This window comes from Hyla sarda, chromosome 11 (genome assembly GCF_029499605.1).
Source record: "Hyla sarda isolate aHylSar1 chromosome 11, aHylSar1.hap1, whole genome shotgun sequence".
Taxonomy (NCBI): domain Eukaryota; kingdom Metazoa; phylum Chordata; class Amphibia; order Anura; family Hylidae; genus Hyla; species Hyla sarda.
Window position 1 is genome coordinate 718,655 of NC_079199.1, and position 27,050 is coordinate 745,704.

Consider the following 27,050-nt stretch of genomic DNA (forward strand, 5'->3'; position numbering starts at 1 on the left):
TAGTTTTTCACCGGAGTACCCCTGTAAAATCCCTGGCAAGACTTAGCTTTATTGGGAATTTGGTAAGTCCCGTTATTGGGCATTCATTTTTATAGGATGAAATACAGGTTTGGTAGTGAGTCCTTTTCATCCAGATTTTCATGTTGGTCCCAAGTTAGCACATGTGCTGAGGCCGATTAATACCGGGCTTACAAAAAGTGTAACCAAGAAGTGCACTGTGACTGAAGTAACACATCTTTGACAATTACCATTTTGGGTGGTTGGTAGAAAGTAATCTCCCACCCCAGCTATTATTAGGCTTATCTGTGTCCATTATATTATGAAAATAACCCTAACCTCATCCCACTACCTACTACAATGATCAAGGGAATTATAGAGGATCTTCTAGTGATTATAACAAAAAACACAGTCTGTGTGTGTTAGACCATCTAATAAAAACAGGATTTATTGGTTTAGAGAGAGTCCTAGGTCTGTCCTGTAGTCTCAACGTGTTTTGTGGTACAGATTGTAAACTTTGCTAATATATAGATTTAGAAATAGGCAATGACTAGATACTGTCCTGCTTCAGCACCGCTATCAAACTAAAATTTCAATCGCTCTTTGTTGTTAGAGGTATAGCCTCTGGTTGTCTGGTTTTTTTTTAAGAATAGCCTAGGGTTATGGATGCCTGGGTGCAGGTTTGTTTTGGGTGCCCCCTGGTGGTTTTAGGTATTACAATTAACATGGTTTGACATCCTCTCATTGATAAATTGCCGAATGAAGGCCCGCCAGCGTTAATTGTATGACAAAAGCATGCTGTACTGTAGTAGTAGGACAGTCCTAGTGTTTTCAGTGGCACCTGCCCCTCCATTCAGCCAGAATAGACTCAGTGGGAAAAAATGTAACTTGCAATCGATGCCCATCTCCTCCTCAGACACCTACAGCCTCAGTGCAGCCCTTCCTGGAAATTTGCAACTGACCACATGGCTGCAGCACCCTATCAAATCCTATAAAGGCAAGTTAAAGCAAAGTAATATAGGATAACATAGAGTGGTCCCTCAAGTTATAATATAAAAGTGAACCTGTCATTAGCAAAAACTTTTTATATATTGTAGAAAATAACATTATATGTATATGTGTAATATACATATGGTTAAAAAAGTCTATATTTTGTCCCTGCAGTTGTTGTCTGTCTCTGTGAGGAGTCCAAATACAGGAAGTGCGGCTCACACAGCAGGATGATGGACAAGCCTGGAGCCTGCACAGAGCCCTGTTGGTCCCATCCACACACCCTGTATTTTGTCAATGTATATTACAAATATACAGATAATGTTATTTTCTACATTATATAAAACGTTTTTGGTAACGACAGCTTTGGTTCCAGGAAGACCTTTGTATGTTAAAACCTTTGTATGTAGAGACCATAAGTATGAAAAAGTGAGGATTAAAGAAAAATAAGATAACTAATACAGAAAAAGCAAGTATTTCCATATAAAAGAAAGAGCCACTGGAGGCTGTAAATCACTGTCTATGTAGAGGACTGAAGCTACTTCAGGGTCCTGCACATTGCACAGAGTGTCCCAAAAAAGTAAAATGGAGCTGCCCATGCTAGGTGTCCCTTAACCCCTTAAGGACTCGGCTTTTTTCCGTTTTTGCATTTTCATTTTTTCCTCATCACTTTCTAAAAATCATAACGCTTTCAATTTTGCACATCAAATTCCATATCATGGCTTATTTTTTGCGCCACCAATTCTACTTTGCAGTTACATTAGTAATTTTACCAAGAAATCCATGGCGAAACAGAAAAAAAATTAATTGTGCGACAAAATTGAAGAAAAAATTTTATTTTGTAACTTTTGGGGTCTTTCGTTTCTACACAGTGCATTTTTTCTGTAGTTCCATACAGTTAAAATGATCCCCTACTTATATAAGTTTGATTTTTTTCGTACTTCTGAAAAAAATCATAACTACATGTAGGAAAATTTACGCGTTTAAAATTGTCATATTCTGACCCCTATAACTTTTTTATTTTTCTGTGTACGGGCCGGTATGATCGCTTTTTATTCATTTTTTTTATGATATAAAAAGTGACTAGAGATGAACGAACTTGCAGTAAATTCGATTCGTCGCGAACTTCTCGGCTCGGCAGTTGATGACTTATCCTGCATAGATTAGTTCCGTTTTCAGGTGCTCCCGTGGGCTGGAAAAGGTGGATACAGTCCAAGGAGACTCTTTCCTAGAACTGTATCCACCTTTTCCAGCCCACCGGAGCACCTGAAAGCTGAACTAATTTACGCAGGAAAAGTCATCAACTGCCGAGCCGAGAAGTTCGTGACGAATCGAATTTACTGTAAGTTCGCTCATCTCTAAAAGTGACCAAAAATACACTATTTTGGACTTTGGAATTGTTTGCGCATACGCCATACATCGTGCGGTTTAATTAACAATATATTTTTTAGAGTTCGGACATTTACGCATGCGGCAATACCACATGTTTATTTTTATTTATACAGTTTTTTTAATGGGAAAAGGGGGGTGATTCAAACTTTTATTATGGAAGGATTAGGGATGGATCAGCGTAATAGGGGCTTGATTGCTCAAGCCTGTAGCTCAGTCTTGGAGCAATCAAACGCTGATCAGACGCGACCGAGCAAGGTAAGGGGGCCTCCGCTCGCATCCTAGTGGATCGGGACATCGTGATTTTATCGCGTTAGTCCCAATCAGCATGATTGAGCTGCTGGGAAGCGTCGTGCACTTGAGTAATTACCGTTTTTTTTTTTGTTTTTGTTTTTACCAGTGAAATGCCTATTCTGGTTGGTCAGTTACTTCAGCCATTAAAGGGGTACTCCGGTGGAAAACTATTTTTTATGAACCAGTGCCAGAAAGTTAAACAGATTTGTAAATTACTTCTATTAAAAAATCTTAATCCTTTCAGTACTTATTAGCTGCTGAATACTAAAGAGGAAATTCTTGAATTTCTGGAACACAGTGCTCTCTGCTGACCTCTCTGTCCATTTTAGGAACTGTTCAGAGCAGCATATGTTTGCTATGGGGATTTTCTCCTACTCTGGACAGTTCTTAAAATGGACAGATATTTCAGCAGAGAGCACTGTGGTTGTGTTGTTAGCAGAGAGCTCTGTGTTCCAAAAAGAAACTTTTTTTTACTGTAGTATTCAGCAGCTAATAAGTATGGGAAGGATTAAGATTTTTTTTTATCAAAGTAATTTACAAATCTGTTTAACTTTCTGGCACCAGTTGATTTAAAAAAATAAAAAAATTCCACTGGAGTACCCCTTTAACACATACTGCAGTTCTGGACAGTCCATAGCATTGTATTTTAAGTATGGTTTTAAATTACAAAGGTCCATCAAAAATATTTTTAGCTAAGTCCATTGTAAGTTGAAGGACCTCTTCATAGTCTTATGCTTTTCATGGTTGTTTTCTTCCAAAAACGCTCCTTACCTGTCCAGTCTAGTGGTTGTATATGGCGTTGCAATTTAGCTCTGTTAACTTTGATGCAGTAGAGTTACAAGGACAGACAATGTGGACAGTTGTGCTGCTGTTTATAGAATCAGACAGCTGTATTTTTCTTATCCTGGACAGCCCCTTTAAGTTGATTCCCAGTGGATCTGGCATAAGGATGACCAATTGCCATAGCGTACACCAGATGACACTTGGATCAGAAATGCCATTACGTTTTCAGCGCAGCGTTTTTGCACACACGTCTGTGTCTTCCCTATAAGCTTTTTGCTTCTGTAGATTTCAGTTGCTTCCCAAATGAAGGTTTTGCCTTTAGGATTCTAGTCTAATCCTCTCCATACCTATCAGCAGCGACCTCTTGTGGGCTGGCAAAATAATCTGCATTTTGCACTTCAAACTATTTAGTTTTGCTGTGTGATTAAGTTATTATATTCTACTGCCTTTGTCGCTGACTACAGTGCTTGTCTATTCACTAGTAAATCTAATTTAAGTTCTCAAGTAAATCCCTCAGACCCCACTCCTCAATCACTGGTATTGTATTCCTTAAATAATGTGTATATATATCTGTATGCCTGTATGTTTTACAATGCTGATCCTACTCACTGCTGCCACTGTGGTTGAAGAATCCCACATGCTTTTGCAAGGTCCTGCTGAGGCTTGGATGTATCTACATGTGGTGAGAAACTATGTATACAATGTATATTTACCATAAGAGGGGAGTATTAATGGTGCTTAATATTGGCACAAAATGTGTGATTGTAACAATGCGGCTGGTCACGAGATGGGTTGACCTTACCTACGAAAGTCAGCTTTTTTGCAGGTCCTAACTGTTGCATCCAGTACTCGTGCTCAGAGAAAATTACCAAATGAAAACCTCATAATTTGCAAAACTGACCCTAACACCAACAGAAAGACACTAGGACACAGAGAATATAACCAAGGTTAAGCAGTATTAAGCTAGAAAACAAATGCAGCAAGATAAAACTGGGAGAATCAACTACAAGGTACAAATACAAAGGCTTTCCAAGAATGGACCAAGAACTGACTGGACTAGGAACTGAACTTGGCTAGAACAAGGCATAAGAGCAATAAGAGGGACTAATCTTAATGCTATAAACCGCACCATACTGCAGATGTCAGGCATAGTTTAACAAAAAGCCAAGAAGCCTCCAGGGGAGCGGCAGACATCAACAGGCGCTGGACACACTCGTGGGGTAGAATACACTTTAATCACCCATCATGCAACGCGTTTCACAGATTATCTGCTTCATCAGGCAATGCCTGATGAAGCAGATAATCTGTGAAACGCGTTGCATGATGGGTGATTAAAGTGTATTCTACCCCACGAGTGTGTCCAGCGCCTGTTGATGTCTGCCGCTCCCCTGGAGGCTTCTTGGCTTTTTGACTATCTGTCCTGAGGTGGAGCGGCTGCCGGCATACTTTCACACAAGCCATTTTCCATTGTTACACTTGGCGAGTGTAACATCCTGGGTGAGCATTGGATTTACCTCTGTTCACCCTTGTATTTTTAAGTGGTAATGCGCTAGGTTGCGCCCTCTCTATTCCTAGGCATATTAAGAGAGGCTAACCAATCAGTAAGCCCTGTGTGGAACAGTCATGACCAGCTGATCCAGAGTAATACATCAGCTGTAAGACAGTTGCATAGCAGGTGCCCCAAACAAACTAGTAGACATTAGAAGGTGAAATAGTAAATGGTTTCCCTGCGTGCTATTCTAAAAATGCCTCATTTTCCTTTATAAATAAGTTGCATTATGCTATATCTCATTAACCCCTTCACGGGATACATACATTTCGGATAGAATATCAAAGGACTATATATATATAAATTGGACAAAAGTCTTTCCATCAGCAGGTCACATTCGTACACATGCCTCCTGGGCCTGTCGCCTTTCTTCTGCTCCCACTCAGGGTTTTTAGAAACGTTGCTGTTATATTACCTAAAGCATGAAGGATAATCCTTTTGCTTTGTGTCTTTGAAGACAAGGTATCTCCTAGTCACGACTAGCTGCCCCTCTACTCTAATTATTCACACAAGGCTTTATAACGGGGTTAAGGATAATTTGTGTTTTTTTTCCCCCCCCCCTCATCCTCCATTAGTGCCAAGGGGGCCAGTAAGTTTTTCTACATCAGGTGACGGTGCATACTGCAGCTTTTAGGGCCTGTTTTGAGTTGTAATTTTGCAACAATTGGAAAACCACAGGTTGATGTACAGTGTACTAGAGCTATAGATGTTGATTATTGCCATTAGGAGCATCCTGAACCAGCAGGACCCACATAGCCAGCAGCACTGCATACCATTCCTATCCAGACCAGACACCCTCTATCAACACACAAATTATCATACATGCCAAAACAACCCCTTGAATGGAGAGAGGCCAAGGAATTGTACAGGGCTGAGGCACGTGGGTCCGGCTCTCTACAATGTGCTGTCTTCTGCACTGCGGTTTATAAATGTTCTTTGTTGCATCTGGTATTATTGTGTTTTCTAAACATTTCCAAAAGAGTAACTCGCCTGTCAAACAGTTCTGCAAAGTTAATAAACAAAGCTTGAGAAATGAAGAGCATTTTTATTTGACGCGTCTGTGTGTGTGGACTCCCAGCCCTCCCTCTAGGGGTCTAAATGGTGAAGGGGTTACTGTGCTGGAGTGTGTTTTCACATGTGTTGTTGGCCATGTTCCCAACCGTATAAAATAAATGACGGACTCTGTAAATCAGCCTGATGTTGTGTCCATGTTTCTGGAGCGGCGGCACCTGGGACGCAGGGGCTCCTGTGCTATGCATTCATTTCTCCCTCTTTGTGATCCTGAGCAGGCGCATGACTCCATCCATCCCGGCTCAACCTTTTTGGCCCAGTCTTACTACTGTCATGTGGAGCTGAGCTTTGGAAGGTTGCTTGTGCTTTTTATAGCTGTTTAGTAATTTGTGCTCTTTGTTTACTTTGGAGTTGACTCATACATTTTGAGCTGGAGAGCATTGTCCTAACGGTATAATAATAAAGTCTAGTATTTATACACCATCTTTTAGCTCCAGCGTGCTCTATATTTCGCCTTTTAGAGGGTCTGTGCAGCTTAGACGAGGGCACAGCTGGTGATGCTTGAGAAGCTTAAAGCTTCATCCATAAATGTATGTTTTAAAACGTATCAGCGACCCCTTTTTATCACTTATAGCCTCAAACTCCTTAGCGTACAGTATATATTAATACTTGCTTGGTGAGCTGACGGTGGCTAAGGTTTCTCACATATCTGTAGTAGTGTGGCAACTTTGATAGCAACTCTTTGAATGGGTACTCCGACATTTGATAAGACAAGACATAAAAGTACAGTCGTGAGTGCTGAGCACTACATCTCTAAGAATGCACAGCAGTCCCACCCTGTCTACTCAACTCCCACAGCAGTCCTGCCAGTTCTCTGCTCAGAGCATCTGCAGAACATCTCAGTTCACAGCAGACTAGGGCACAATCAATAAGGTTTCAGCATCCACTACTCTCTCAGTAAAGTAATACTTTCTGATATTACTGCAGAAACTTTCTCCCTCTAATGTAACACTATGACCTCTTATGGGAGTTTTTCTTCTATATAAATCTCTGCTCTTCCTTTTACCAAGTTGATTCCCTTTATGTATATAAAAGTTTCTTTTATATCCCTCAGTCTCCTCTTTCTTCTATACATGAGAAGATCCTGGAACCTTTCCTGGTCAGTTTCATTCTGCCGTACATTTACTAGGTAAAGGGGTATTCCGGGTTTATACATCTTATCCCCTATCCTTTGGATGTTCGCAGGGGTCCCGCCGCTGGGGACCCCCACGATATCGGTGCAGCCCTGGCATTCTGTGCTGGGCGCTGCCTCTGGGACGGGGATGTGACTTCATGGCCATGCCCCCTTTTGACGTCATGCTTGATCAGTATCTGCAATCTAAAGAGTGAACAAAATAGTCAGCAGTGAGTAAAAAAAAAAAAAATGTGAAAAAGCCCCTCACTCAATGAAGAATTAAATGGCCCCTTTTTCCCATTTAACCCAAAAAATGTTTAAAAAAAAAATTTTACATATTTGATCGCCGAGTGCACGATGTCCAAGCTATCAAAATATAATAATGAGCCCATATGTTGAATGCAGTAAACATAAAAAAAAGTCAAAAATTACTGCTTTTGTCACATCATACTCGCATCATACTAAAAAAAAGTAGTGTACCTGTCAGCAACAAAAACTTTTTATAACACATAGATAATACCATTATATGTATATTTTTTTATATACATTGGTTAAAAAATATGCATATTTTTGTCCCTGCAGCTATTGCCTGTGTGTCTCTATGAGAAGTCCAAACACAGGAAGTGAGGGTGGACAAGCAGGGCTCTGTACACTGAGGACAAGCGGGGCTCTGTACACTGAGGACAAGCAGGGTTCTGTACACTGAGGACAAGCTGGGCTCTGTACACTGAGGACAAGCTGGGCTCTGTACACTGAGGACAAGCGGGGCTCTGTACACTGAGGACAAGCAGGGCTCTGTACACTGAGGACAAGCGGGGCTCTGTACACTGAGGACAAGCGGGGCTCTGTACACTGAGGACAAGCGGGGCTCTGTACACTGAGGACAAGCGGGGCTCTGTACACTGGGGACAAGCGGGGCTCTGTACACTGAGGACAAGTGGGGCTCTGTACACTGAGGACAAGCGGGGCTCTGTACACTGAGGACAAGTGGGGCTCTGTACACTGAGGACAAGCGGGGCTCTGTACACTGAGGACAAGCGGGGCTCTGTACACTGAGGACAAGCGGGGCTCTGTACACTGGGGACAAGCGGGGCTCTGTACACTGAGGACAAGCAGGGCTCTGTACACTGAAGACAAGTAGGGCTCTGTACACTGGGGACAAGCAGGGCTCTGTACACTGAGGACAAGCAGGGCTCTGTACACTGATGACAAGCAGGTGCAGTGAGGTTCTGTAACATGCTACAGGCTCATACATGAGGATGATTGACAAGCCAGGAGCCTGCACAGAGCCCTGCTTGTCCGGTCCTCACTTCCTGTATTTGGACTCCTCACAGGCAATAGCTGCAGGAACAGCATTTTTTTTTACCCATAAATATACATATTTTTTAACCAATGTATTTTACAAATATACATATTATTGTATAATCCACATTATAGAAAAAGTTTTGATTGACAACAGGTACACTTTAATACAAACTATTAATATATCACATATAAACAATTGTGTAACTGATAAAAACTACAGATCACGGCGCAAATAATGAGCCCTCACACAGCCCTGTATACGAAAACATGAGAAAGTTATAGGTGGTCAAAATAAGGGGATTTTAAACATTCAGTCATGGCTGTAAATATTGGCACTCCTGAAATTTTTCTAGAAAATTAAGTATTTCTCACAGGAAAGGATTGCAGTAACACATGTTTTGCTATACACATGTTTATTCCCTTTGTGTGTATTGGAACTAAACCAAAAAAAAGGAGGAAAAAAAGCAAATTGGACATAATGTCACCAAACTCCAAAAATGGGCTGGACAAAATTATTGGCACCCTTTCAAAATTGTGGAAAAATAAGATTGTTTCAAACATGTGATGTTCCTTTATACTCACCTGGGGCAAATAACAGGTGTGGGCAATATAAAAATCACACCTGAAAGCAGATAAAAAGGAGAGAAGTTCACTTAGTCTTTGGATTGTGTCTGTGTGTGTTTCACACTAAGCATGGACAACAGAACCAAAATTGTGGAAAAATATCAACAATCTCAAGGTTACAAGTCCATCTCCAGAGATCAAGATTTGCCTTTATCCACAGTGCGCAACATTATCAAGAAGTTTACAACCCATGGCACTGTAACTAATCCCCCTGGGCGCAAACAAGTTCCAAAGATATTCAAGCTGTCCTGCAGGTTCAGGGAGCATCAGTGTCAGCTTGAACTATCCGTCCACATTTAAATGAAATGAAACGCTATGGAGGAGACCCAGGAGGACCCCACTATGGAGGAGACCCAGGAGGACCCCACTATGGAGGAGACCCAGGAGGACCCCACTGCTGACACAGAGACATAAAAAGAAAGACTACATTTTATCAAAATGAACTTGAATAAGCCAAAATCCTTCTGGGAAAACGTCTTGTGGACAGATGAGACCAAGATAGATCTTTTTGGTAAAGCGCATCATTCTATTGTTTACCGAAAACGGAATGAGGCCTACAAAAAAAGAACAGAGTACCTACAGTGAAATATGGTGGAGGTCAGTGATGTTTTGGGTTGTTTTGCTGCCTCTGGCACTGGGGGCCTTGAATGTGTACAAGACATCATGAAATCTGAGGATTACCAATGGATTTTGGGTCGCACTGTATAACCCAGTGTCAGAAAGATGGGTTTGAGTCCGAGATCTTGGGTCTTCCAGCAGCACAATGACCCCAAACATACATCAAAACGCACCCAGAAATGGATGACAACAAAGCGCTGGAGAGTTCTGAAGTGTCAGCAATGAGTCCAGATCTAAATCCCATTGATCACCTGTGGAGAGATCTTATAATTACTGTTGGGAAAAGGCGCCGTCCAATAAGAGACCGGGAGCAGTTTGCAAAGGAAGAGTGGTCCAACATTCCGGCTGAGAGGTGTAAGAAGCTTATTGATGGTTATAGGAAGCCACTGATTTCAGTAATTTTTTCCAAAGAGTGTGCAACCAAATATTAAGTCAAGAGTGCCAATAATTTTGTCCAGCCCATTTTTGGAGTTTGGTGACATTATGTCTAATTTGCTTTTTTTCCTCCTTTTTTGGTTTAGTTCCAATACACACAAAGGGAATAAACATGTGTATAGCAGAACATGTTACTGCAATCCTTTTCTGTGAGAAATACTTAATGTTTTTGAAAAATTTGAGGGTGCCAACATTTACGGCCATGACTGGATCTATAAACTGTATGGATTTATAACCTGTATGAATAAACTGTATGTATGTATAACCTGTATGTATAAACTGTATGTATGCATTAGGGATCGACCGATATCGTTTTTTTTAGGGCCGATACGATAATCGGTGCAGGTTAGGGCCGATAGCCGATAACTTATACCGATATTCCGGTATAAGTTATCGGCTATTTAACCCCCTGCGACACCGCTGCAGATCATTGATTTAAAGCAGGCGCTTTAAATCAATGATCTGCAGTGGCTTTTGCGGGGCCATAGGCCGCCGCCGCCACCACCCGCTTCTCTCCCCTACCTGTCAGGGTGGTCCGGGCCATCCCTCCATCGTTCATGTAGTGTCCGGGGGCGTTCCGGGTGGAGGGTGGTCCGGTCCGGGCTGTCCTTCTCCGGCAGTCATCTTCTCCACTCCGGGCAGGCTCCGGCCTAGTACACTGCATGGACGCCGCTGCGCAGTGACGCCCGTGCGCAGCGACGCACCTGACGTCACGGGGTAGCGGCGTCTATGCAGCGTACTAGGCCGGAGCCTGCCCGGAGTGGAGAAGAAGACCGTGGGAGAAGAAGGACAGCCCGGACCGGTTCACTCTTCACCCGGAACGCCCCCGGACACTACAGGAAGGAAGGAAGGAAGGATGGATGGCCCTGACCACCCCCATTACGGGTAAGTTTAATTTTTTTATTCGGAGGGTGGGGGAGGGGCCCGACCGGTATAGCGGTATGGGCAAAAATCCATACCGGTATACCGCCTAGCATCACGGTGGGGGGTGAGACGCGGTGCGGTGGGTCGGGGGTGCGGTGCGGCGGGTCGAGGGGGTGGTGGTCGCGGTGGGGGCGGTGCGGGGGGCGGGGCATTATCGGCTTATCGGCAAGATCCCTAGTATGCATAACCTATATGTATAAACTGTATGTATGTATGAACTTTATGTATGTATAAACTGTATGTATAACCTGTGTGGCGTTGGGGTGTGAGGTGCAGGGCAGATGCAGGGCAGATGTTATGGCCCAAGGGGCAGATGGTATTAACCCCTTCTTGTCGTGATGCTAGGGCGTTGGTCGTAGCCTGAACCACCCGAAGGTAATACTGCTGATCCTGGGTTAGACAGGGGCAATGAAGACACCAACGCCAGATTAAGGATAACGGCAGCTTTACTGAGGCAAGACAGGTGGTATAGTTTTTGCAGTAGGTAAGATGAAGACCAGCTCACCCCGCCTCGGACAGCAGAGCACGGATCCAGGTGCTGGACGGCACCAGCTGATCAGAGGAACAAAGAGAGATGGATCCAGCTCGTGCAGATAAAAAGATTTTAATCCATAAGACAAGGAGGATACAAGTAACGCGTTTCAAGCGCTGAATGCGCTCTTAGTCATAGTTTTTGCATAGTTTTTGCAGTACAGCCAAATGTCCCAGGGAGGTGACCAGTGACACGGGGACCTCGCAGGCTTGCTGGGACTTGCAGTAGTTAGACTGATGTAAGTCAGGCCACAATGACTACAGATGAACTTGACTTGACTTCGGGAAAATGGCCGCCGGCTGGAAGTGTGTCAGTGGTGCAGCGCGGACTTCACAGTTCCATTTGGCATCGATACAACAATATGGTTTCCATGCCCAGGGGTGGGACGCTGTCCAGGGACTTGGCAACATAACATTGTTTCGGATCTGATCTTGCACATGGTTTTCACGACTTCCATACTGTTCCAAATAGCAGGCAACAAACTTTTCTTCACCTCCCTCTCTATTTCACTAGCGCCTCGGGTAAAACACATTTCATAGAGAAAGTTCCGTACACTTTTTGGCGCAGACTTAAATTGCATCGGCATGCGGTTTTTGCAGACAATATTTAACACAGTACAAACTAGAGGGGAGGACTTGTGGCATAAGGCGCACATCCGTATCCTGTTCGTGACACCAAAAGTTCTGGCAGTGGAATCACTGCTAGAAGCCAGGCACATACACTTACGCAATTGGTTTAAAATAAACTTCTTGACAAGATAATCAGGCACTTTTCTTAAACATTGCCTAACCTGTAGAGAACAAAAGTACTTCACAAAGAAAGTTAATGATCTATAGTATAGAATTCTATTAATACTATAGAATTATCACAGGTACACTTACCCAACTTGAGAACCTGCCATCCCAGCCTCGCCGGTCGGACTGCTTACGAGGCTAGGACATGTAACGGGGTCCACAGGACTGTGCCCCCTCCATAAGGCTCACGCGAGTGTTCCAATTCACCCGTGACAAGGTGGACTCTGTAATGGTGGGGCTGATGGTAACCACCATTTGAACCGCAGCATCTTGCGCCACTGGGGGAACAACGTTTTGTGCCTGTTGGGCCGGCCAAACCTCCCCTGTGGGAGTAGGCCGAGGCACTTCAGTTCATGCCCGCTGGTTAGCCTCCTCGACCACAGGAGTAGGCCTGGGCACATTCGCAGACAACTGTGGTAGATAACTTTGGTGCCATGACTTTGGGCATGTAGACCTCTTCCTCCTAGACGGTACCTCTGACTTTAGGTGGCAGCAACCCAAAGGGATCGGTGTCCCAGTCGTCCGAGGGGAAGCAGGCAAACGGAATCTGGGTTGGATTCTTCGGACGGTTCACCGCAGCCGGCCATTCTCCTTTCAAGCTCTGTAGAGGAGTATACTCCACGATCTCCCTGCTCTCTAGAGAATGCATGGACGGGGGAAGATAGTCTCTCTGCACTGCCTGACGATTGACCAGGATGTTCCCTCCGTGACGACAGTCCGTGAGGGTGCCAAACCCCCGCACTGTCGTATTTCACCACCGTAGCGCGATGGCGTTCCAGGGGTGGCTCTCCCTCTCGGGGATGTTCCAATTTTCTGATGTACAGGGCCTCTAATGCTTTAGTGTCCTGTTGCTGCGCCTGTCGCACCTCCTATGGCAGCAGCTTCGGCCCATATCTCCACTCTGTGCCCTCAGTCTCTCTACAATCTCGGCCACCTGGGCCTCTCTTCTGGCCCTCTCGGACTGGGACTGAGGGATGGGATTTTTCTGGCAGGGGAAGAAGGTGTTCCCTAATGTATCGGATCAGTCCGGGCTCATCGCCAAACAACCACTTAGGTACCTGGGGATGGGGGACAGACTTCTGGCCTGGGGGGGTTTGCTCTGGGCTAGGAGTAGAATCAGGGGTAGAGAACGTGGCCTCAGCTGGGGTACTCACTTCTGACTCCTCTGCGTGAATTTCGGCCTAGGACCCCCAGGTCCGGTGGTGAGGGGACAGCCTCACCAGTGATGATGTACTATAAGATGCTGGCATTCCCAGACAGGCGTGGCCAGTCTCCATCGTCCTCTGGCAGCGGGACATGGTAGCAGGCTTCTTCAGCCCCAATGGAGATGCTCTGTAGACGATCTGCCAGCTCCTGAAACATTTTCCCTGTGGCAACTTTCCGGGCCTCCGGCGCCATCTTGGAACTCTCTGCACGTGTACTTGCCTGTTCTGCCATGCTACTCCTCTTTCTGACTTCTGGCAAACAGAGGTTCTGGCAGCGCTGCTCCTTTTATGCAAGACTTCGGGAAAATGGCCGTCGGCCGGAAGTGTGTCAGTGGTGCATCGCTGACTTCCGCTCATCCGGGAACAAGGGGCGGATCTTCACACTTCCATTCGGCATCGATAAAACAACATGGCTTCCACGCCCAAGGGCGGGGCACTGACCAGCGCAGGACATTTTCGCGTGCTTCTCCGACACATCTTTAACCCTTGCAGGTACAGGCAATTCTTGGCAACATAACATAGTTTCTGATCTGATCTTGCACATGGTTTTCACGACTTCCATACTGTTCCAAATAGCAGGCAACAAACTTTTCTTCACCTCCCCCTCTATTTCACAAGCGCCTCGGGTAAAACACTTTTCATAGACAAAGTCCCGTACACTTTTTGGCGCAGATTTAAATTGCATCGGCAAGCGGTTTTTGCAGACAATATTGGACACAGTACAGACTAGGGGGGAGGACTTGGGGCATAAGGCTCACGCCGGTATCCTGTTCATGATGCCAAAAGCTGTGGCGTCTGGGTGTGAGGTGCAGGGTAGATGCAGGGCAGATGTTATGGCCCAAGGGGCAGATGGTATTAACCCCTTCTTGTCGTGATGCCAGGGCGTGGTTTAGCCTTAACCACCTGAAGGTAATTGATCCTGGGTTAGGCAGGGGCAATGAAGACACCGGCGCCAGATTAAGGATAAAGGCAGCTTTACTGAGGCAAGACAGGTGATATAGTCTGGCGTCGGTGTCTTCATTGCCCCTGCCAAATATCCCAGGGAGGTGACCAGTGACACAGGGGGACCTCGCAGGCTTTATTGGACTTGCAGTAGTTAGACTGACTTTAGTGCAGATGACTTGACTACAGATGAACTTGACTTGACAGAGATGGTGACTGACAATAAGACGACTTGACTTACTGATGACCAACTTGTGGCTGCCGGACTTTAGGCCTCCAGTGCTCTGGACACAGCCACTGAGACGACTGCACTGGACCTCAGCATGCAGCAGAAGAACAGAGCTCAAAAAAAGAAGCTAGCTCCACCCAGGGAAAGGAGCCCATAGGTCACTCTTGGGATCACCTGGTCACTGGTACCTCCTGGGTATCAATCACATGACATATCACATGGTATAAAGCTTACCATAAAGCAACATTACATTTTATAACACTTTACATGGAAAAACATATTTACATTGGGGAAACAAGTGCAGGGGGCTTTGGAGACACTGAAGGAGGCTGCCTGACAGGACAGCAGGAGCACGGGGCAACACCTCCTGTACAGGGCCACCACAACTGTATGTATAAACTGTATGTACGTATAACCTGTATGTATGTATAAACCATATATTGTAGTTGAGCTGTAATCCTGAGAGTTCTGGGTTCAGTCGTCTTGGAGCAGGGTACAGTTCATGGCGTTTGCCTTTTCATCCTTCATTACTTGATGCACAGTGGGTTCTGCGGAGATCATTTTCTGTTATGTTTGGAAGGGTATAGAGAGCAGCTGGCTGGATTAACTATGAGCTCTTACAGACGTTAATAGATAAATATGTATGTTTTAAATTTTATTGCATTTGCATGTTAATGTCTTTGTGGTGTACAGGTTTAACTTGGCCAATAAAGACTGGTGTCATTTTGTGCAATCTGATTTCAGCTAATCAGAAGCTTTTCTCTGAAATCCCTTGTTCCAAGCTGAGTATATCACAATTGCACATGTATTACTCTGTCCTCGTGTTACAGCTTGAGTAATGGAATACTACTTAACCCCAAAAGTGTGCTGCGTTATTTTTTAATTTTTTTTGCATTTTATTTATTTTTTTGTCCTTGCCTTCCTTATAGCCATAGAGCGTTCATTTTTCCACCTACAGATTCATATGAGGACTTGTTTTTTGCACTTTGTACAGTGGTTCATCAACATACGATGGTAATCCGTTCCAAATGGACCATCGTTTGTTGGAACCATCGTATGTTGAGGGATCCGTGCAATGTAAAGTATAGCACAGTGGTCTACAACCTTCGGACCTCCAGATGTTGTAAAACTACAACACCCAGCATGCCCGGACAGCCAACGGCTGGAGGTCCACAGGTTGAAGACCACTGGTATAGGAAGTTGTACTCACCTGTCCCTGCTGCTCCGGACCGTCACTGCTGCCCTGGATGTCGCCTTCCATCGCTGTCGCCGCGTCCCCGAGGTGTCCCCGACGCTCCGACAAGGCCTCTGCTTCCCCGACATCCTCGCTCTCCGTTGCCACCATCACGTCGTTACGCACGCCACACCTATTGGATGACAGGACGTCGTGCGCAGCGACGCGATGACGACGATGGAGAGCGCCGACGATGCAGGGGATCCCGAAGAGGACGCGCCAGAGCCCCGAAGACAGGTAAGTGATCGTCATCGGACCACACGGGGCACCGTAATCGGCTATCCGGCGGCAGCTGAAGCAGTCAGCGCTGCCGGAAAGCAGTTTATGAGATGGCCCCGACATACAAAAGCATCGTATGTTGATGCTGCCTTCGACATGCGATGGCCTCTGAGAGTGATCGTATGCTGAAATGATCGTATGTCGGGGCCATCGTAGGTCAGGGGGTCACTGTAATGACATTAATCAAACAAACAAAAAAAATCACCATTTTATGAATTTTTGGGCTTCTGGTTCTACAAAGTGGACTTTTCAGTTTAAATGACATGACATGTTATCTTTATTCTGTAGGTCCATACGACTACAACGATACCCTTTTTATGTAGAGCTTGTTTTATAGAGAAACTGTTAACTCGGATGGGCATGTGAAGCTGCACACACAGGGCACTAGGTCTTCACAAGCCTACATACCTGTATAGATAAATTAGGCTTCTGTATACTTAAAAATAACTGCTTTATAATTCCTCCAGGTCACAGGCTCACAGTGGGAGAGGTGGGGCCCAGGGGTCTGTTCTGCTCCAGGGCCGTACCTCCTCCCTCTGCTTATTTTTTCCAGCATTGCCATAGCACATCATTGATCAGTGTTATCAGTGCTCCATTACTACAGGCTGCTCAGGCTTCCTGCAGTGTTGGAGTGCCTATCAGATAGAAGGAAGCCAGGTAAGAGTCCTCTGCCCATTCCCTCAGCTTCCTGAGCTAACCAACATTAGTTCCCCCCCCCCCATTTAAGATGCTACAGTCAGCCCAGTCAGTGATGATCAGCATTAGCTGTTGATCCTGGCAGTGAACTGGGAGGATTATGACATTTAACAAGATCATGACAGGTACTCTTTAAGGGTTTAAGGACCATATTAGATGTGAATTTAAAGCACTAATGCTGGAATTTATCATTGTTTGTTGAAATAAAGTTATTTTTTCCCTACATTTTCCTGTACGTATCATGTGTACTTCCCCCAAATGTATCAAAAAGGTGCACATCCTACAGGAATAGCCAAATAGCTATGTGATAGGCTGAGAGCAGTGTGACAATCCTTATGTGCAGAATAAGACCGGATTGGAGGACTTAACAGCTGTAGCGGCGCTCCGGGGGGAACAGAGGAAGGTTAGTTAAAGGAGAACTGTAGTGCAATATAACTTATCCCCTTTTCGAATGATACGGAATAAGTTATAGATCATGGGGGGTCCGACCACTGGGGCCCCCCCGCAATCTCCTGTATGCGGCAGTCTGCAGAAAACGCCATGTCGTCCCCAGCTGGAAGCCACGGCAGACACGCCCCCTCCATGTATCTCTATAGGATATGGGCGTGTCGGCCACCGCATCATGTGGGGATGGAACGCCCCCTTCCAGCAGGCTGCAGCGGCCCTGTACAGGAGATCGCGGGGGGCCCCAGCGGTCGGACCCCCGTGATCTATAACTTACCCCCTATCCTTCGGATAGGGGATAAGTTATATTGCACTACAGTTCTCCTTTAAAGTTTATTTTTTTTTTTTGCAGCCCAGGCACAAGAGACTCAAGACACTTTTCAATAGACTGTGTGGGCTGAAGTGATATTGCACAAAAATTTGTGACATTTTTTAATTGTTCTCGCGATAAATCTTCTACCACCACAAAATTTAAAGCTCTTTTGAATTCAGCCACACTACCCATTCAAAGAGAATGTATGCGCAAAAGTCGCTAACATTTTGCACAATTCACCTATTGTCTATATAGCTATGATTGGATGATATCACTGGTTGAGGCTAGTGAGGTCACTCAGGTTATGGAGTGAGGCAGTGTATCATGGAGTGAGAACAGGTCACATGGTCTCTGCACCGGGGTTAATATATGATTGGTGATGTCACAGGAAAATGCTCATCTGCCCTATAAGAGCCCAATATTATAAGTGGCACATGGGGCCCTCTTGCAGATTTTACATCTGGGTCCAGAAGCTACAAGTTAAAGGGGTTAACCAGGAAAACACTTTTTTTTATATATATCAACTGGCTCCAGAAAGTTAAATAGATTTTTTAATGACTTGTGTTAAAAAATCTTCATCCTTTCAGTACTTATAAGCTGCTGAAGTTGAGCTGTTCTTTTCTAAGTGCTCTCTGATGACACCTGTCTCGGGAACTGTCCAGAGTAGGAGCAAATCCCCATAGCAAACCTCTTCTACTCTGTGCAGGCCCCGAGACAGGCAGAGATGTCAGCAGAGAGCACTGTTGCCAGAAAGAAAAGAACAACTCAACTTCAGCAGCTGATAATTATTGGAAAGATTAAGATTTTTTATAGAAGTAATTTACAAATCTGTTTAACTTTCTGGAGTAAGTTGTTATAAAAAATAACGTTTTTCACATAAAGATCACACAGTTCATGTGGCAGGTCAGTGTGTGGTTGTATAGTGATGTCATGGGGAGGACAGTGAGATCACACAGTTTATGGCAGGTCAGTGTGTGGTTGTATAGTGATGTCATGGGGAGGACAGTGAGATCACACAGTTTATGTGGCAGGTCTGTGTGTGGTTGTATAGTGATGTCATGGGGAGGACAGTGAGATCACACAGTTTGCGCCAGGTCAGTGTGTGGTTGTATAGTGATGTCATGGGGAGGACAGTGAGATCACACAGTTTGTGCCAGGTCAGTGTGTGGTTGTATAGTGATGTCATGGGGAGGACAGTGAGATCACACAGTTTATGGCAGGTCAGTGTGTGGTTGTATAGTGATGTCATGGGGAGGACAGTGAGATCACACAGTTTATGGCAGGTCAGTGTGTGGTTGTATAGTGATGTCATGGGGAGGACAGTGAGATCACACAGTTCATGTGGCAGGTCTGTGTATGGTTGTATAGTGATGTCATGGGGAGGACAGTGAGGTTACACAGTTCATGTGGCAGGTCAGTGTGTGGTTGTATAGTGATGTCATGGGGAGGACAGTGAGATCACACAGTTTGTGCCAGGTCAGTGTGTGGTTGTATAGTGATGTCATGGGGAGGACAGTGAGATCACACAGTTTATGTGGCAGGTCTGTGTGTGGTTGTATAGTGATGTCATGGGGAGGACAGTGAGATCACACAGTTCATGTGGCAGGTCAGTGTGTGGTTGTATAGTGATGTCATGGGGAGGACAGTGAGATCACACAGTTTATGGCAGGTCAGTGTGTGGTTGTATAGTGATGTCATGGGGAGGACAGTGAGATCACACAGTTCATGTGGCAGGTCAGTGTGTGGTTGTATAGTGATGTCATGGGGAGGACAGTGAGATCACACAGTTTATGGCAGGTCAGTGTGTGGTTGTATAGTGATGTCATGGGAAGGACAGTGAGATCACACAGTTTATGTGGCAGGTGTGGTTGTATAGTGATGTCATGGGGAGGACAGTGAGATCACACAGTTTATGTGGCAGGTGTGGTTGTATAGTGATGTCATGGGGAGGACAGTGAGATCACACAGTTTATGGCAGGTCAGTGTGTGGTTGTATAGTGATGTCATGGGGAGGACAGTGAGATCACACAGTTTATGGCAGGTCAGTGTGTGGTTGTATAGTGATGTCATGGGGAGGACAGTGAGATCACACAGTTTATGTGGCAGGTGTGGTTGTATAGTGATGTCATGGGGAGGACAGTGAGATCACACAGTTTATGTGGCAGGTGTGGTTGTATAGTGATGTCATGGGGAGGAAAATGAGATCACGCTGTCAATGTGGCAGGTTAGTGTGTGGTTAGTTATTGATCTCCTTTGCAGAACTGGGGGTAATACATGTTTACAGCAGATGCCAAATTGCTGAAAATCTACAGAATTATTACGATAACTTCACACATGGTGCAGATTTGTTATGGTTTTTAACAACACAGTTGTGCAGGTAATATCTGCAGCTGGTCTTAGTATCAGGTAGGTAGGTGAGATTCTACACACTTTGGAGAGATTTAGCAATATGTGTGTGTGCAGCCACTTTACAGCCTTTTTTTTTTTTTGCTGTGTTTTTGACAGATTTGCGCCAAATTTATCTAAACGGCACACAAACTAAAGTTTTGCACAAATTAAAAGTTACCTCAGAGCTTGCTGTGCGATGCCACTTTTTTAAGGCAAAAGGCAGAGGTGATATGAATTTGCATTTTTTTTTTTTTTTTTGGAACGTTGCAATTTATTTTTGCGCCTTTTTAAAAAAGACACAGTTTATTAATGTCGTTCTCTGCATAGTCAAGAAGAAAGCACTGGATCTCACAGTCACTTTTGCCAAAATTGTGCAAAATGTTAACGCAAAAACTTATTGTGCTAAATTTTGCCAATAAAATGTCAGCAAGGCAATGATAAATCTGCCCCCATATACACATTTGCCAACATTTTCACACATTAATTTTTGAGATCTGAAATGTTGCTCTTTTTTTGTAGCATTAAGGTTCAACTGTAAGGCCAGCAACATATCGGCCAACTTGGGTGGGGCTCATAGCCTTCCTCCCTCCTCCCATTGTATGTGTGGCCTAATGCTGCTGTAATTGCCCATTGGCCCTTGGTTTTGCTTATCATGCACAGGTAGGTAGTGTTAGGTCCCGTGCCACTTGAGAAACCTTGGCGTTGGTGTGCGGGCTCAGGTATGTCCTTCATATAAGGATATACTGGCTAATGTCTCAATTTAACATCAGTTTTGAGGGTTAGTCAACGTCATTGTTACATCCCCCACAGTAGTGCACCCATATTCCTGTAGTGTTGTATTCTACAGGGTGCGCCATTTCTATGGATACACCTTTATAAAATGGGAATAGTAGTATATAGTGTATATAGTAGTATATAGCAGTGTATACGGATACTGGAAGCCTGTGCTGGCATTTCTCCTGCGGTGTATATAGTAGTATATAGCATTGTATACGGATACTGGAAGCCTGTGCTAGCATTTCTCCTGCGGTGTATATAGTAGTATATAGCAGTGTATACGGATACTGGAAGCCTGTGCTGGCATTTCTCCTGCGGTGTATATAGTAGTATATAGCATTGTATATGGATACTGGAAGCCTGTGCTAGCATTTCTCCTGCGGTGTATATAGTAGTATATAGCATTGTATACGGATACTGGAAGCCTGTGCTAGCATTTCTCCTGCGGTGTATATAGTAGTATATAGCAGTGTATACGGATACTGGAAGCCTGTGCTGGCATTTCTCCTGCGGTGTATATAGTAGTATATAGCATTGTATATGGATACTGGAAGCCTGTGCTAGCATTTCTCCTGCGGTGTATATAGTAGTATATAGCAGTGTATACGGATACTGGAAGCCTGTGCTGGCATTTCTCCTGCGGTGTATATAGTAGTATATAGCATTGTATACGGATACTGGAAGCCTGTGCTAGCATTTCTCCTGCGGTGTATATAGTAGTATATAGCAGTGTTTACGGATACTGGAAGCCTGTGCTGGCATTTCTCCTGCGGTGTATATAGTAGTATATAGCAGTGTATACCGATACTGGAGACCTGTGCTAGCATTTCTCCTGCGGTGTATATAGTAGTATATAGCAGTGTATACGGATACTGGAAGCCTGTGCTAGCATTTCTCCTGCGGTGTATATAGTAGTATATAGCAGTGTATACAGATACTGGAAGCCTGTGCTAGCATTTCTCCTGCGGTGTATATAGTAGTATATAGCAGTGTATACGGATACTGAAGCCTGTGCTAGCATTTCTCCTGCAGTGTATATAGTAGTATATAGCAGTGTATACAGATACTGGAAGCCTGTGCTGGCATTTCTCCTGCGGTGTATATAGTAGTATATAGCAGTGTATACAGATACTGGAAGCCTGTGCTAGCATTTCTCCTGCGGTGTTGCTATCAGTGTGTGAAGAGTGGGAGAAGAGGGTTGCATTGACAATCCAAAACAATGGGCAGCACATTGAACACATTTTATAAATAACTCATGAAAGAATAAAGTTACGGTAAAACCAAGCATATCATTGTTTTTCTTGTGAAATTCCTAATAAGTTTGATGTGTCACATGACCCTCTTCCTATTGAAAAAAACAAAAGTTGGATTCAAAATGGCCGACTTCAAAATGGCCGCCATGGTCACCACCCATCTTGAAAAGTTTCCCCCCTCACATATACTAATGTGCCACAAACAGGAAGTTAATATCACCAACCATTCCCATTTTATTAAGGTGTATCCATATAAATGGCCCACCCTGTATATGTTTCACGTCCACAGCTATTCATCTAGTGAGGGATGCCATTGTGGTACTTGTGGTCATTTTCAGGCATTCTCCATTGTATGCATTTGTATGCTGGGGATCGCTCATAGCAACGGACCACAAGTGCACGATCTGGCCCCAGCATAAATTCACATCCGCATTTGGGGTTGAGCACCCCCTGCAATCTTAGACCACGTCTAAGTAGTAGCCCCTCTGTTGTAGGTTTTTCATGGTTTTTCACTGCAGGTTTCATTATTTGTCGCAGGTTCACCATGTGTGGACTTGGCTCTACTGACTGAAAGAAACAGGAGACTGATACATAGTAAGTAATGACAACCCTAACATGACAGATACCACACACATCTGATTATTCATGTATCCGGTACCTCTGGCTGCTGACTAGAAGCCTAAATTTGACTTTACGTTGAAATCCATTAAGGACATTTGTTTTTTGCCCACACACAAAGTGCTGCTTTTTGTTCCTTGATCTGTGTAATGTTACTGAGAAGATCCAGGGATTTTTATGAGGTTTGCAAGTTCTCCTGAGACATTTGACTGATACCCGATGATGGTTAACGTCATCTGCGGCAGAGAATTCTCCATAATCCTGCTTCTTTACACAAAGGAATAGTATAGATGCCATACACAGTGTTTTAAAGCTATTTGACATCCCATGTAGGAACATTTTGTTTTTCTTCGGTGCAGGTTTTTCTTCAAGCTAATTGTGAGGGTATTTGGAACAGTAAGGGTGCATTCACACCATCTTTTTGCAATACAGTTCCTGTATACGTTTTCAATGTGAAAACCATATGGAACCGTATTGAAAACCATATGCATAGACTCTCCATTGAAAACCGTGCGCCAAAAGATGCATCAGGTTGTGTCCGTTTTGCATCCTTTATGGTTTAATCAGTTTTTTTCCCGTACCCAATACCGTAGTCTACCACAGTTTTTGATCCGGGTGAAAAACCGTATTAAACCGTATGTGCGTACGGTTCCATCTGGTTTTCACCATACAGTTTTTGACTTTGCAGTTATTTTTCTTGGAATTTCAATCAAACAAGTGAAACTTAATTCATAATGGAGTGAAAAGTTAAAAACATATACGTATTTTTTTTCTTAAAAAACCGATGCAACTGGACCTCATTTTTAAACTGTGTGTTTTTTAACCGTATACGGTTTTCTGTCTAACTGCTCAATGATGATGTCACATCCCGGGAGCTGTGCATGATGGGAGAATATCCCCGTAGGAGCTGGACAGCTCCCGGGACGTGAGTCATCAGAAAGCAGTTAGACAGAAGACAGCAACTCAACTTCAGAAGCTAATAACTATTGGAAGGATTAAGATTTTTTAATAGAAGTAATTTACGAATCTGTTTAACTTTCCGGAGTCAGTTGATATATATAAAAAAGTTTTGGCCTGGAATACCCCTTTAAGGATTGCTATACAAAGTTATCCATCTTGTAGAAATTTCTCTTCTGTAAACTTTTCATCCTTCATAAAAGGAATATTAAAGGTAGGAAAAGAATCAATCCCAGCATCACCATTGTCCTGTCCCTTTTATGATCCTGTTCTTAGATATATTGTAATCCAAAGAGACATGAACAAGTCTTCTGTATTCTTCATTTTCCTGAAGGTGAATGTTTTATCTTCACCTCTTACTGCTCCTAAGCTCAGACTATGTGAAAAATAGATTTGGGTAAATTATTAAAGCTGTTTTTTTTTTTTTTTCAGACCAGATATTTTCTTCTATAATCCATTATGTATTGGCTCTAAAATAAAAAGCTACCTGTTGTCTGTCCCAGAAAACTTGAAGAATCTTAATGCAACATGCATTTATACTCTCTGAGCTCTTTCTTGTTACTGTAATTTGTGCTTCATAATCAAAGTTAAATCAATTGCAGCCAGGCCATAATACAGTTTGGCATGCCACCATATTTTGCATCTATATGGAACTTTACCCTTTCCTTGAAAAAATCCTGCAAAAGACAAAATATCTCAGTAATTGTCACATAGACTTAAAGAAATAGCAATAGGACTGTTTCATAGAACTTAGTACAGATCTTGGCATGGGCAAATAGATTTTCAGAAGTAGTGTTTACAAGAACTTACAGATCCCTTATATAGCTACAGTGGGGATCAAAAGTTTGGGCACCCCAGGTAAAATTTGTATTAATGTGCATAAATAAGCCAAGGAAAGATGGAAAAATCTCCAAAAGGCATGACATTACAGATTAGACATTCCTATTATGTCAACAAAAGTTACATTTTATTTCCATCATTTACACTTTCAAAATAACAGAAAACAAAAATATTGCGTCTACAAAAGTTTGTGCACCCTGCAGAATTTATAGCATGCACTGCCCCCTTTGCAAAGCTGAGACCTGCCAGTGTTATGGATTGTTCTCAATCATCATCTGGGAAGACCCGGTGATGTCAATCTCAAAGGTTTTAAATGCCCAGACTCATCTGACCTTGCCCCAACAATCAGCACCATGGGTTCTTCTAAGCAGTTGTCTAGAAATCTGAAAATAGTTGACACTCACAAAGCTGGAGAAGGCTATAAGAAGATAGAAAACATTTTCGGATGTCAATATCCTCTGTTCGGAATGTAATTAAGAAATGGCAGTCATCAGGAACAGTGGAAGTTAAAGCAAGATCTGGAAGACTAAGAAAAATATCAGACAGAACAGCTTGCAGGCTTGTGAGAAAAAACATTCAAAACCCACGTTTGACTGCACAATCCCTCCAGAAAGATCTGGCAGACACTGGAGTTGTGGTACACTATTACACTATAAAGAGATACTTGTACAAATATGGTCTTCATGGAAGAGTCATCAGAAGAAAACCTCTTCTACGTCCTCACCACAAAAATCCGCGTTTGAACTTTGCAAATGAACATATAGACAAGCCTGATGCATTTTTGAAACAAGTTCTGTGGACCGATGAGGTTAAAATTGAACTTTTTGGCCGGAATGAGAAAAGGTACGTTTGGAGAAGAAGGGGGAACAGAATTTAATGAAAAGAACCTCTGTCCACCTGTTAAGCACGGGGGTGGATCAATCATGCTTTGGGGTTGTATTGCAGCCAGTGGCACAGGGAACATCTCACGAGTAGAAGGAAAAATGGATTCAATAAAATTTCAGCAAATTTTGGATGCTAACTTGATGCCATCAGTGAAAAAGCTGAAGTTAAAGAGAGGATGGCTTCTACAAATGGATAATGATCCTAAACATACCTCGAAATCCACGGGGGATTACATCGAGGCGTAAACTGAAGGTTTTGCCATGGCCTTCACAATCTCCTGACCTCAACATAATTGAAAATCTATGGATAGACCTTAGAAGAGCAGTGCGTGACAGACAGCCCAGAAATCTCAAAGAACTGAAAGACTTTTGTAAGGAAGAATGGGCAAAGATACCGCAAACAAGAATTGTCAGACTCTTGGCTGCTACAAAAAGCGTTTACAAGCTGTAAAACTTGCCAAAGGGGGCAGTACAAGATATTAACTCTGCAGGGTGCCCAAACTTTTGCAGACGCCATTTTTTTGTTTTCTGTTATTTTGAAAGTGTAAATGATGGAAATAAAATGTAACTTTTGGTGACATATTATGAGAATGTCTAATCTGTAATTTGATGCCTTTTGGAGATTTTTCCATCTTTTCTTGGCTTCTTTATGCACATTAATACAAATTTTTACCTGGGGTGCCCAAACTTTTCATCCCCACTGTATCTTCGTGACATGACCTTGCAGCAGGTATCCCCGGCCTAAACTTTGGTACATGCATTACTTGCATCAGAGCCCCCTGAAGTTGGAATATACGTGGTTGTTTAGTAAATGTCTTATCCTGAAAGCAGAGAGATTGTGTGCCCTTGCCGCACAGATTATGGGTAAGAACATGCACAGCTGATTAGCCAAATGCTTTGTATGAGAACAAGATCCCTTTTTTTTTTTTTTTTTTTTTTTTTAAGATTTCAGATTCTTGTTTTCTGAGTATTGTGCCCCACCTGTTACAAATCTGCTGCTCTTAAGTAGATTGTGGCACATTAATATTTATTAATGTGAAATGTACATGACTTAAGCATGCATTAAAGCCTGTTCTTAAACACATTCCCCTTTTGTTTGTTGCTTGCCAAATCTTTTGTTTTTGCTCTAGGTCTGTTGAAATATCATTGAAATGTGCATTTCTCTCTAAGCTCAGAATGAGCTGATCAGGAACACCTGGTATCTGCTTTTCATAAAGGAAAAAACGCTCTAAGGTCCGGCACACTCTGCCTTGTGGCAAAACTGCAATCTGTAGGCATGTTGGCTCGTGTTACACAAGGAGAAAATAAGATAAAAAAAAAAATTATATTCACATTTATATAAATTGTAAAAGTTGCAGTTTTTTCAATGTAAAGGCTTTTAAATTACAAGAAAGGTATGTTATATATAGACTTGGTTACCTGTGCTATGCTCTGAGGGTAAGGCTGGGATCTTTCCATGCTGCAGCCAAATATCCCAGTGACTTCCCTGATTTTAGCAGTTTTTAAAATGGTTGTTACTGGCCAGATCATTTCACAGGTAAACTACTATTGCATTCACTTAAATTGATGTTT